Source organism: Camelus ferus, chromosome 27 (assembly GCF_009834535.1).
Source record: "Camelus ferus isolate YT-003-E chromosome 27, BCGSAC_Cfer_1.0, whole genome shotgun sequence".
NCBI lineage: Eukaryota > Metazoa > Chordata > Mammalia > Artiodactyla > Camelidae > Camelus > Camelus ferus.
The window spans coordinates 7,550,016-7,560,590 of record NC_045722.1 but is presented as its reverse complement, the minus strand read 5'-3'; positions in this window follow the sequence as shown (position 1 = coordinate 7,560,590).

Below are 10,575 nucleotides of genomic sequence, written 5' to 3'. Positions count from 1 at the left end.
AATTCATAAAGAAATAACTGTGCACCCGTAGCACATTCTTTTAAAATTTTTTTTATTTTAAAAAAATTGAAGTATAGTCAGTAACAATACTGTACAGCATAACGTCCCAGTCATGCATATACACACATACATTTGTTTCCATATTCTTTTTCATTAAAGGTCCCATAGCACATTCTTGGTTAACACCATAATGCTTAATGGATTGTAAAAGTATCTCTCCATTTTATTCTTTCACTGCTTTTACAATTAGGAGAAAAAGTGAAGAAAGAAATAACAGGACTTTTATTGAGCACTGTTACGGACTGAGTTATGTCCCCTGAAGTTCATATGTAAAAGCTCAAAACCCCAATGCGACTGTACTTGGAGACAGGATCTCTAAGGAGGTGATGAAGGTTAAATTAGTCATAAAGGTGGGACTCTCCTCCAACAGGACTCATATCCTTATGAGAAGAGGAAAAGATATTATGGATGTGTGCACACAGAGACACAGACCACGTGAGGGCACAGTGAGGCAGTGGCCAGAAAGAGAGGTCTCACCAGAAACCAACCTGCTGGCACCTTGATCTTGGACTTCCAGCCTCCAGAGTTGTGAGAAGATACATTTCTGTTGTTTGAGCCACTCGGTCTGTGGCCCTGTGTTACGGCAGTCCTAGCAAACTGATACAAGCACTTACTCCGCGCCAAGATCCGTACGGAATGTTTAACCCCTACCGCCAACTCTATGCAGTATTATTGTTCCCATTTTGTGAATAAGGACACTGGGTCCGAAGAGGTGAGATGACTTGCTCTAGACCAACAGCCTGAAATTGGTGAAGCTAGAATTTAAACCAAAATCTGTTTCCAAATCCCACGTTTTCCGTCTACAGCCATACTTTACTTTATTGGGCTTTGCCGACATTGCTTTTTTTTTTTTTTCCCTGAACAAATTGCTGCTTTGTGAAGCAAGTTTATCAGCATCGTTCTTCCAATAGCATTTGCTCACTTCGTGTGTCTGCATCACGTTTTGGTAATTCTCACAATAGTCGAAGCTTTTCATTATTGTTATACTTTTTATGATGATCTGTGATCAGTGATCTTTTTTTTTTTTTTAACATTTTTTACTGATTTATAGTCATTTTACAATGTTGTGTCAAATTCCAGTGTGGAGCACAATTTTTCAATTATACAGTGAACATACATATATTCATTGTCACATTCCTTTCTCTGTGAGCTACCATAAGATCTTGAATATATATTTCCCTGTGCTATACAGTATAATCTTGTTTATCTATTCTACAATTTTGAAATCCCAGTCTGTCTCTTCCCACCCCCCACCCCCTTGGCAACCACAAGTCTGTATTCTATGCCTATGAGTCTACTTCTGTTCTGTATTTATGCTTTTTTTTTTTAGATTCCACATATGAGCGATCTCATATGCTATTTTTCTTTCTCTTTCTGGCTTCCTTCACTATGTTACTCTTTGATGTAATTGTTTGGGGGCACCATGAACCATGCCCATACAAGGTGGCAAACTTAATCAACAATGTGTGTGTTCTGGCTGCTCCACTGACCCACCTCCCTCTCCTAGGGCCTCCCTATTATTTGCTGAGACACAGTGATATTGACATTGGGCCAATTAAAAACCCACAAGGGCCTCTAAGTGTTCAAGTGAAAGGAAGAGTCTCTCGATGGGCAAAACTTTGTTGCCTTATTTTAAGACATTGCCCCAGCCACCTGACCGGTCAGCAGCCGTCACCATCAAGGCAAGACCCACTGCCAGCCAGATCAGGGCTCCCTGAAGGCTCAGATGATGGTTAAACCATTTTTAAGCGATAGAATATTTCTTAATTAAGCATTCCGCGTTCTCTCTTCCTCCTTCCCCCTTTCTCCCTTCATTTCACAAACAAACAACCGTGTATTTATTTATGTCATTGTTTTACATCAGCTCCCTCTGTCTCCGTGGCTGATCTGTAAGCTTCGCGGGAGGATGAGCTCCGTCTCCTGCATCACTGGGAGCACGGAGCCTGGCACGGCGCGGGAACTCACACACATCTGGAGAATAAAGGAATGAGGGCGTGAATGGGAAACTTACTCTGGGGATATGCCCCCGTCGCATGGTGGGCAGGGCCCTCTTGAGTTGCCAGGAGTTCAACCTGCAAATGTTGCACCTGGAAGATGGAGAGCAAGCACCGAACCTGGAGCCCCACAGCCTGGCCTTGAGACATGGCTCTCCCTCTTCCCAGCTGGGTGACAAACCCGAACTTTCTGGGGCTCATTCTCCCCATGGAAAAGGCCGAGGTTGGTCATCTCTGAGGTTTCTGAGGTTCCCACATTCAGTGAGTCTATGCCATTCCTGGGCAAAGCCCCCCTTGTTACAGGAAAACCACAGGGGCTGTCGAGAAGGAGCGATGGGTGATTGGAATTTCTAAAAGGACTCACCCCACCCTCAGATACTTATAGAACATAGACGGTGGGCTGGAGCCCCCGAGATCCTCGCAGCTCGTGGGGCTGCTGGGGCGGTAGCAAGGCTTAAATGTGTCGTAAGTGCAGAGCAGGAGGCACCTGGAGCCTGGCCCAGATCTGAAGGCAAGAGCAGGGATGGTGCAGGTGTCCGGGCCCCAGGTTGCCTTTTTTTCATTGTTTCTTCTCTGTCCAGGCTGAGTCCATTCTTGAGCTTCCAAGGCCACTCCGCCGTAACTCGGCTTGCCTGCCACCTCGAAGCATTGGCAAGGCACGGAGACAGAGGCATGGTCCACATGTACAAAATTATTTTGCTTAGGAAGGGAAGTGCCATGAATTCTCAAATCTCTGCAAACGTGGGATAATTAGGTGGTACAATGGTTAATGAATTTAATGCAGATAATTGCAACTTAATGCACATTGACGGAACAATTTAAATTGCAGATACACATCAATGGCTTTTGATTCTTTGGGAATGCTCGCGGGATGACGAGGTCTGCCCTGTGCTTTACTAAGAGACAGTCTGTGTTTCAGAGCACCAGGGGGCCTCTGAGGCATCCACTTGCCAACAGTGAATCCACACCTCATCTTCCCAGGGGTATCACCTAACACACAAACAAGGCTGTTGGTCTATAGAGAACAAGAGACCATCCGCTGGAATGGAGACTCCACAAATAGACAAAGAAGACACATGTCCTGATGCAAATACACACTTAATGCTAGGAACCAGCTTTGACACACAGCTTGCTAGTTTATAAAGTTGCAGCTGGTCTTGAGGGAATAGAAGCCCAGGGGTTAGAACCCGGGTTAGAGCAGTGATTTGGAACCATTCGTAGACCTTGAGAGCGAGGAAGAGGGATGAGAGCTCCCTGGAGTCCCTGCTTCTGAAGCCAGGGTGAACTCTGCGGGGGTCCCAGGACCTGGAAGGCTTTAGCACCTGGGATGCTTGTCTCTTAGCCGCTGGCCAGGTTTAGAGCACCTGCAGGAAGCATGGAGCCCGATGTATACCCAAGCCCTTCTGACAGTGGTGTTTAGTTCCTCGCCCTCCCTACGCTTCCCGCGCTGGCAGTGTGACATGACACGTGGTTCACACCTGCGCAGATCCTGCCTCAGCACTGCCCATAGACTCTGGCCAAAGAGCTTCTGGTCTGGGCCCCAAGCTTTGCGGGACCTTGCCCTGGCTCTCCTCTGGCTGTCCCTTGCTCCAGAGGGCAATGAAATTGTGACCTCCTTCCGGATCATGGTCTACGTGTTCAGGGCTTCAGAATTCCCCACCTCAGTGGCTCCCAAGTCCGCCACTGGTGTCTTCCCTGCTCCCCTCTAGGCCCGGTTCTTTCCTCCCCCGATCTGTGCACCTCTAGCTTTACAGGGGGCACGGGCAGAGTTCCATGTGCAGGCAGGGGTGTTTGCACAAGTGTGTGTAAGGACTATCTGAGTGCAGGAAGGAGCTGGGGCACAAGGGGAGGGTGGGGTGGGCATGAGACAAGGACCTGCATCTGTAAGCTTGTTCTGGACCCTACAAATGCTTGGGGCAGACCCATCCTAAAGCAGAGCTTCCCATCTTTGGCAGAGTGGATGTTTGGGGCTGGACAATTCTTTGTAGTGAGGGGCTGTGCTGAGCATTGTAGGATGTTTAGCACTGACCCTGAGCCCACCAGATGCCAATAACACAGCCAATCACAACAATTAAAAACATCCAGACATTTCCAAAGGACCATGGGCTGTGGGGAGGGGAGCAGGCAAAATGACCACCAGCCGAGAACCACTGGCCCGGAAGGACTAGTTGGGTGTAGCTAGTTTGGGGTTGTTCTAGTTCAGTAAAACCTAAATTCCTGGTTCGAAAAGACTGTTAGGACTTTGAAAAAACAAATGGCTTAGCAAAAAGAGAATCAAAACAATTTTAAATGTGTACACAAGTTTAAGAAATAATTTCCTTTGGCATATGCAAAGGAGATATAGTAGTACCAAACCGTATGTTTTCTGGACTCTGTCCAAGGACATCAGTGTCTCGTTCGATCCCCGTGAACCTCTGTGCTGTCACGCCCTCTTGAGCTCCAGCCCTGGCTTGCTGAGCTGGCTGCAGTGTACAGAGCTCACGCAGCCTCCTGCTGCACAGGAATCCTGACCTGTGACTCGGACCCTAAGGATTTTCTCTTCTTCAGCCACAGGCCAGGGTGGCATTGCTTCTCTTTCTCTGAGAATTGCACAAAACCTCATGGTACAAAAATGCCTCCTAGCTAGACCTCTGGGACCAGACTTGCCTAATTCGAGCTACTTACTGATCAATCTCTGCTCTCTTAGGCTATTTTAGGTTTCTGGTTAAAGGGTTACTAGATAAACCCTTCCCCCGCACCATGTGCCTTTTCATCTGAGCATCGTTTATCTAAGACATCCTAGATATTAGGATTCTTACAGCATTCTTTTAGCAGTGTGAGAGTCGGATCAAAGGAGTTGACTTTCCTGGAAGTGGGCCTGCCCCTTGTTGCTTTTTTTCCCGTGAGAGACACTTTTAAGTGGCTTCTTTATGGTTGTCCCAAATGACTCCCCCACTCCCAGGGTTTCCTGTAGCCCTGACTGGAGACATGCACCTTTCCCTGATGGAGGTTCTTCTGGCTCACGGCCCCTTCTGCCTGCGCTGATGAGCTTCGGGGAAATGATAGCCACCTTCTCTCTGGGTAACAATCTCCATCTCCGCCTCACAAGCCCCGGAAGCCATCTATGCTTCTTTGAAGGTGGACACTCACCCATTACTTATACCCTCCAGGGAGGTAGAAATGACGCACTCTCTGTTCACAGACGCGGCCTCGGTGCCCGGTACACGGTGGGCTCGTGCTGGGCTCTGTGTAAGTCATCTATTGCAGTGAGTCCTTGGAGGTCTTATTCTGGAACACTGACTCTACAAATGGTACTGGGTAAAATCACTTTGGGTTTTATCTGACTTTGTGAAACTCAAACTACTGGATGCAGTGGCTGGGTTTTGAGGCAGTGATTGTGTGGAAGGGGAAAACATCATTTAGCTCTATAGGTAGGTCTTGTTCTAGGTGCTTTACAGACTTGGCCGTATTAATCTTCATAGCAATCTTACAGATAACTGTTGCCACCTCCATTTTAGACAGGAGACAGAGGAGACTCAGTGACAGTTGTAAACATGGTCATTGTCACAGTGTCCGTGGCAGAGTCAGGATGTGAACTCAGGACGGTCTGACCAGCCTGTGCTCCTTCTCGTCTACACTGCTATTTTATAGATGAGGCAGAGGGACTTGGAGCAGCTGTGGACAGACATGGGGTCAGTGTCCCCTTAGCATCCCCATCCCTTTACCGCTGGTAGAGAAGGGAGGGGCATCTCCAAGGAAATAGCTGTTCCCTGTAGGTAGAGAGAGGAGACAAAGAGTGCTCTTAAAAAAAAAAAAAAAAAAAAAAGGAACAAACAGGGCTGAAGTTGAAGCCAGCGGTGGCCAAGGCCAGCAGCAGGCGGTCAGGGAGGGCAGTGAATTCTGTGAGCTGGTTTGACTGGGTCAGCCTGAGCCTTGTGAATCCACTCTCCTCAGCTGCTTGGAAGGAAAGCTAGGCGGTTGGGACGTGTTGCCGTCTGAAGTGGCTTAGCAATGAGAATACCTTCTGCTCCCTGGTTTCAACATATATATAAACACAGCACAAAGGAAAGAATCTAAGTAAACAAGTTTACGGCTCTAATCCAGATCAGCCTGTTGTCCGTCACCACGGGTGTGTTGTACACTTAAAATCCTCACCGCCAGTTCTTTTAAATCTCATATTATTAAAAAAGATATCAGGTGTAATTAGCTTCCCCTCAAAAGCACATTGGCTTCTCGTCCTTGAAGAAAAGCTGTTTAATTAATCTGAGCATGCTGAGAATCAAGGTACAGAAAATAGAAGGGGGCAAAGCCACTAAAGGAAGATCTAAGCAGTGGGAACTTCTTCCACTTAACGGCAAACTCATCCTTTGATATTCATAGTTAAGAACCCAAACTTGTAAAGACCATTTCTTCTTTTTTTTTTCTTTTTAACAAATGTGCATTCTTCTTTATTGGAGGACAGTGTAGGTCCATTTCTTAGTGGTCAACTATGGGCCAAGCCCTTACTAGGCCCATTAAGTCGGTTTCCCCATTTCATCCTCATGGCAGCCCTTGCTTGGGAGATATTATTTTAACCATTTCCTATAGGAAAAAAACTGGGACTCAGAAATTTGCTTAAGGTCATGGAATTAGTAAGTAAAGAATCTGGGATCCTGCGAGGTCTGGCTAGTTCCAGAGCCCAGGGGGTCCTAACTGTACTCAGTTGTGCCTCAAGGTCAAAACTGGGAGACCTGAACTAGTCATATGAGTTGCATAAATTGCTTAAGTCTTTGGGACCCACATCCCCGAAATGGAAATTGGAATAGCAGCCTCTGTCTTGTCACCCTCAAGCAGGGGTTATGAAAATGAAAATGGGTCAATAGATGAAGATATATCTGAAATTATAAGCCTACATTATAAGTATAAAGATGTACTTTCATTTACTGATCAAAGAGAGTTACATTTCTATCTACTCCGTCTAAGTCTATAAGCATTGCCAAGGCTTCTCAATGTATTTATTTCTTGTTGTTTCATTGAACTGGAAGGTATTTCATTACGCCTCCCTTTCTACCTGGCAAAGCTTCTCCGTTCTTTAAGCCTGCACTCTCAGGCACTGCCTCCTTCGGGAAGCCTACCCTGACTGCCTCTTCCATTTCCTTTCCAGCCCTGGCCTCTGCCATAGCTCTTGCCACACTGCACTGTCTCTGTCTTTCCCCAAATCCCCTAGTCCCAGAGGTCCTCCCAGTGCAGGAGCCACGGCCTTTTCTCTTCTGTACCCTTGCCCCGCCCTCCCCTGGCAAGGCGTGGGACGTATCTTCAGTGCTGCAAGGAGCTCTGTTGAACCTAACTGCGTGGCATGAAACTATCAAGTCTGAGTTTCTGAGACAAACTTCCAGACCTAAACCCAAGATACAGTTGTTCAGCATCAGGGAAAACCATGCTGTCCTGAATGAACCTGAGTGGAGATGCTCTGCTCTGCCTCCTTCCATCTGCTGCTCCCACAGAGATCACCCAGACTGGGTGGACAGCCATCCTGGGGGCATTCCTGGGGCACAGGACTTTCAGTTTTAAAACAAGGCAGTCCCAAGCCAACCATCCCTGGACATCCAGTGCCCAAACTTTCAAGTTGTTTATCCTAAGCCTAGGCTCAAAGATGACTCTGCCTGGGGGGCTGGGTGCCGATTCAGCCAGCACACAGGGAAGCCTCCGTCTCACCACTGCTGAGTGGCATGGGCACCAGGAGTGAGGGATACAGCTGTCAGAGGCGGGGATCAGAGAGCCCAAATCCTAGGGTCCTCTTAGCCAGACTCTCAGATGTCTGCTCTGAGGGGGAGGTTGGCTCCACAGCCACTGTTTCAGAGCTGGGAAGGCTCCTTAGATGTCCCTCTTCTTCAAGATTTAAGGACCAAGAAAGGTTTGTTCTGGGGACGATAAACTCACAGCAGAGGGAAGGCCATTCCAGGCATAGAATGAAGAAAAGTGAACAGAAGTCAGAAGAGGAAATTTGAAATTTGGGGAGGGGACATTGAGAGAGAAATTCTGAGAATAGAATGATGAAAGGGACTAGCTGGTGAGTTGAGGAGAAAATTCTGAGACTATAACGGGTTGGAGAGTAGAAGGAGGTATTGTTTAGAGCTTAAGTAACAAAACAAGTAGTCTGCGGGGGCAGAGTCAGGGTTGACGGAATGAAATACAATCGCAAGGGGGTGTCTAGGGGGTCCAGCAGAATTATCTCCATAGAACAGGGTTTTTCAGCCTCAACACATTGATATTTGGGGCCAGATGATTTTTTATTGTTGAGGGGCTGTCCTGTGCCTTGTAGGAATTTCAGCAGTTTTCATGGCCTCTATCCACTAGATTCTCAAAGATTTCTCCAGACATTGCCAAGTGTTTCTTGGTGTTGGGATAGGCGTAAGATCACCCAGTTGAGAACCACTGTCTTAGATGGATTGTGGCCACCTTCAATTTTTCAAACTCTTTGCAAGCTCTGGGTATATCTCTTGCCAGCTCTGAAGAGCAGGGCGGGACATGGGTGGCCTCTTGGAAAGCATCCTCCATAAAAGTTAATGACTGGGGCTTTCTAGCTTCTGTGCTGCTCTGAGATAATTAAGGAATGGGATGGTGGGCACTGCTGTAGCGTCTCCCTGCTGGGAAGACAGTGCCATGCAGATCTACTTAGATACTTGCTATTCTGAGTGGGGCTTGGTTCAGCCAAGGCTTTATTTACATCTGAAGGTCCCTGGTGAGGCTTCTCTAGAGAGCAAATGGGGGCTCTTCTGGAGGGAGCATCTCAGAAGAAGGGTGGAGACTACGTCGGCAGAATGGAGCAGCTGGCTGGCTCACAGTTGTTCTACTGTGGGGCTCGTTACTGAGGCATCTTCTTCACTATGGATCAAAATTGAAAACACTTTGATCACTTGCAGCCTTTGTCCCACTTATTCTGTTGCATCTTCTTCAGACCATATTGGTGGGTAAACACTTGGTGTCAGTTCTTAAAACAGGATAGTGCAGGACAGAAGACAAAAGACATAAACTGGGGGAGCAAGAGACCCCATAGTTGGGGTTTCCTACCCCTCATCAAAATTTGCATAGAAGTCAGCAAGAAATTCTAGAACATAAAGGACCAGACAAACATCAGATGTTTGGAAGACAGGAGTAATGGAAGCAGAGGTTGCTGTCAGAGACCCACTTGTGTCTCTTTGGCCCTAAACACTGTAGCCTACTTTGGCTGATTTCCCTCTGCCAGCCTCTGCATCTTTCAGCCTGAGGGCTTTTGTAGGTGGCAGAGCCTGGGGCAAGCCAGAAGTACTGGAGAATTAGTGTCCTTGCCTCCAGGAGCACTTAACGAACAACTAAAGGCAGTTGGGGTATAAATACCCCAGCTCCCTTGCCCCGTCTGGCAATACTCTGATACGAGTATTCTGTATTAGCTCTACAGTTCTGGGTTAGGATTAAGCTCCAGTTATCTCCCTGTCCCAGTAGGGGTTTTGCTTGCTAACACAGTTTATTGGCTACTTTTTCTCCCCTATCTCACTTCCTCACTCATATTACTGCATCCTGGAATCACTATCTGCACTCACACCCTCAGTGTAAAATGTCTGTGAGGAAACCCAAACCAACACATGGACTGAATGCTGGTAGATGGTATGTACTCATTCCAGGGCTGTGTCTGTACATAGAAGAGCACACACAGACAGACATGCAACATCAAATGCATTGCTGCACACAGCACGTGTCAAACTTCCAAATTCATTGGAGGGCTCTGCTACCAGCCACATGCCAAATTTAATTTACTCAAGTTTCATTTTAAGATTGGTTGGCCTGAGTTCTCATAGCTGAAGTAGACATAATTTCTAGATGGCAAGGATTTTGTACAGATCTATGCATTCTCATTTGCGCCAGTCTTATATGTCAAACACATTTTAAATGCTCTCATTTCAATGTGTAATGGCATACAATTCTTGCTGCTGCAGTAAAGGTTGACATCATGGAACTGATCTAAGCCCCAGTTTAGACGTGACATAAACAGTAAAGTTTGACTCTGGGTTGTATCTTTACCTAGATTCCTGTTTTGTTTTTGTTTTTGTTTTTTAAAGAATTGCTTAGATTTAACATCAGAAATACTATATCTCTGAGATTATTTTTAAAGCTTTGGGTAATATTTATTAACCCCATTTGCCTTTATTAGCTGAAAAGAAAACCCAATTACACACCCTTTGCAATACACAAGGTTAAAGTTATTTAATAATTCCCTTTAGTAACTTTGTACCAGTGCTAAGAACCCAGCGGAACACTCTGCCTCCACTTACCCACCTCACTTCAGCTATATCGTCACTGATGGATATGGTTGGAGTTTTTAAAACAACCATAATATTTGCTAATTACTTTCTAATTTAAGAAATGCATGCTTGTCATAGAAGTAACCTGGATCTTAGCCAAGGTGGCTGAGATTTAGAGAAAATTAGTTCAAGCTTTTTATTCTACATCTCTGGGAATTCCAGATCTCGTCTCCAGATTTCTGAAAATTCCCAGGGGCATAAATTTTCAGTCACGTCCGCTCTAG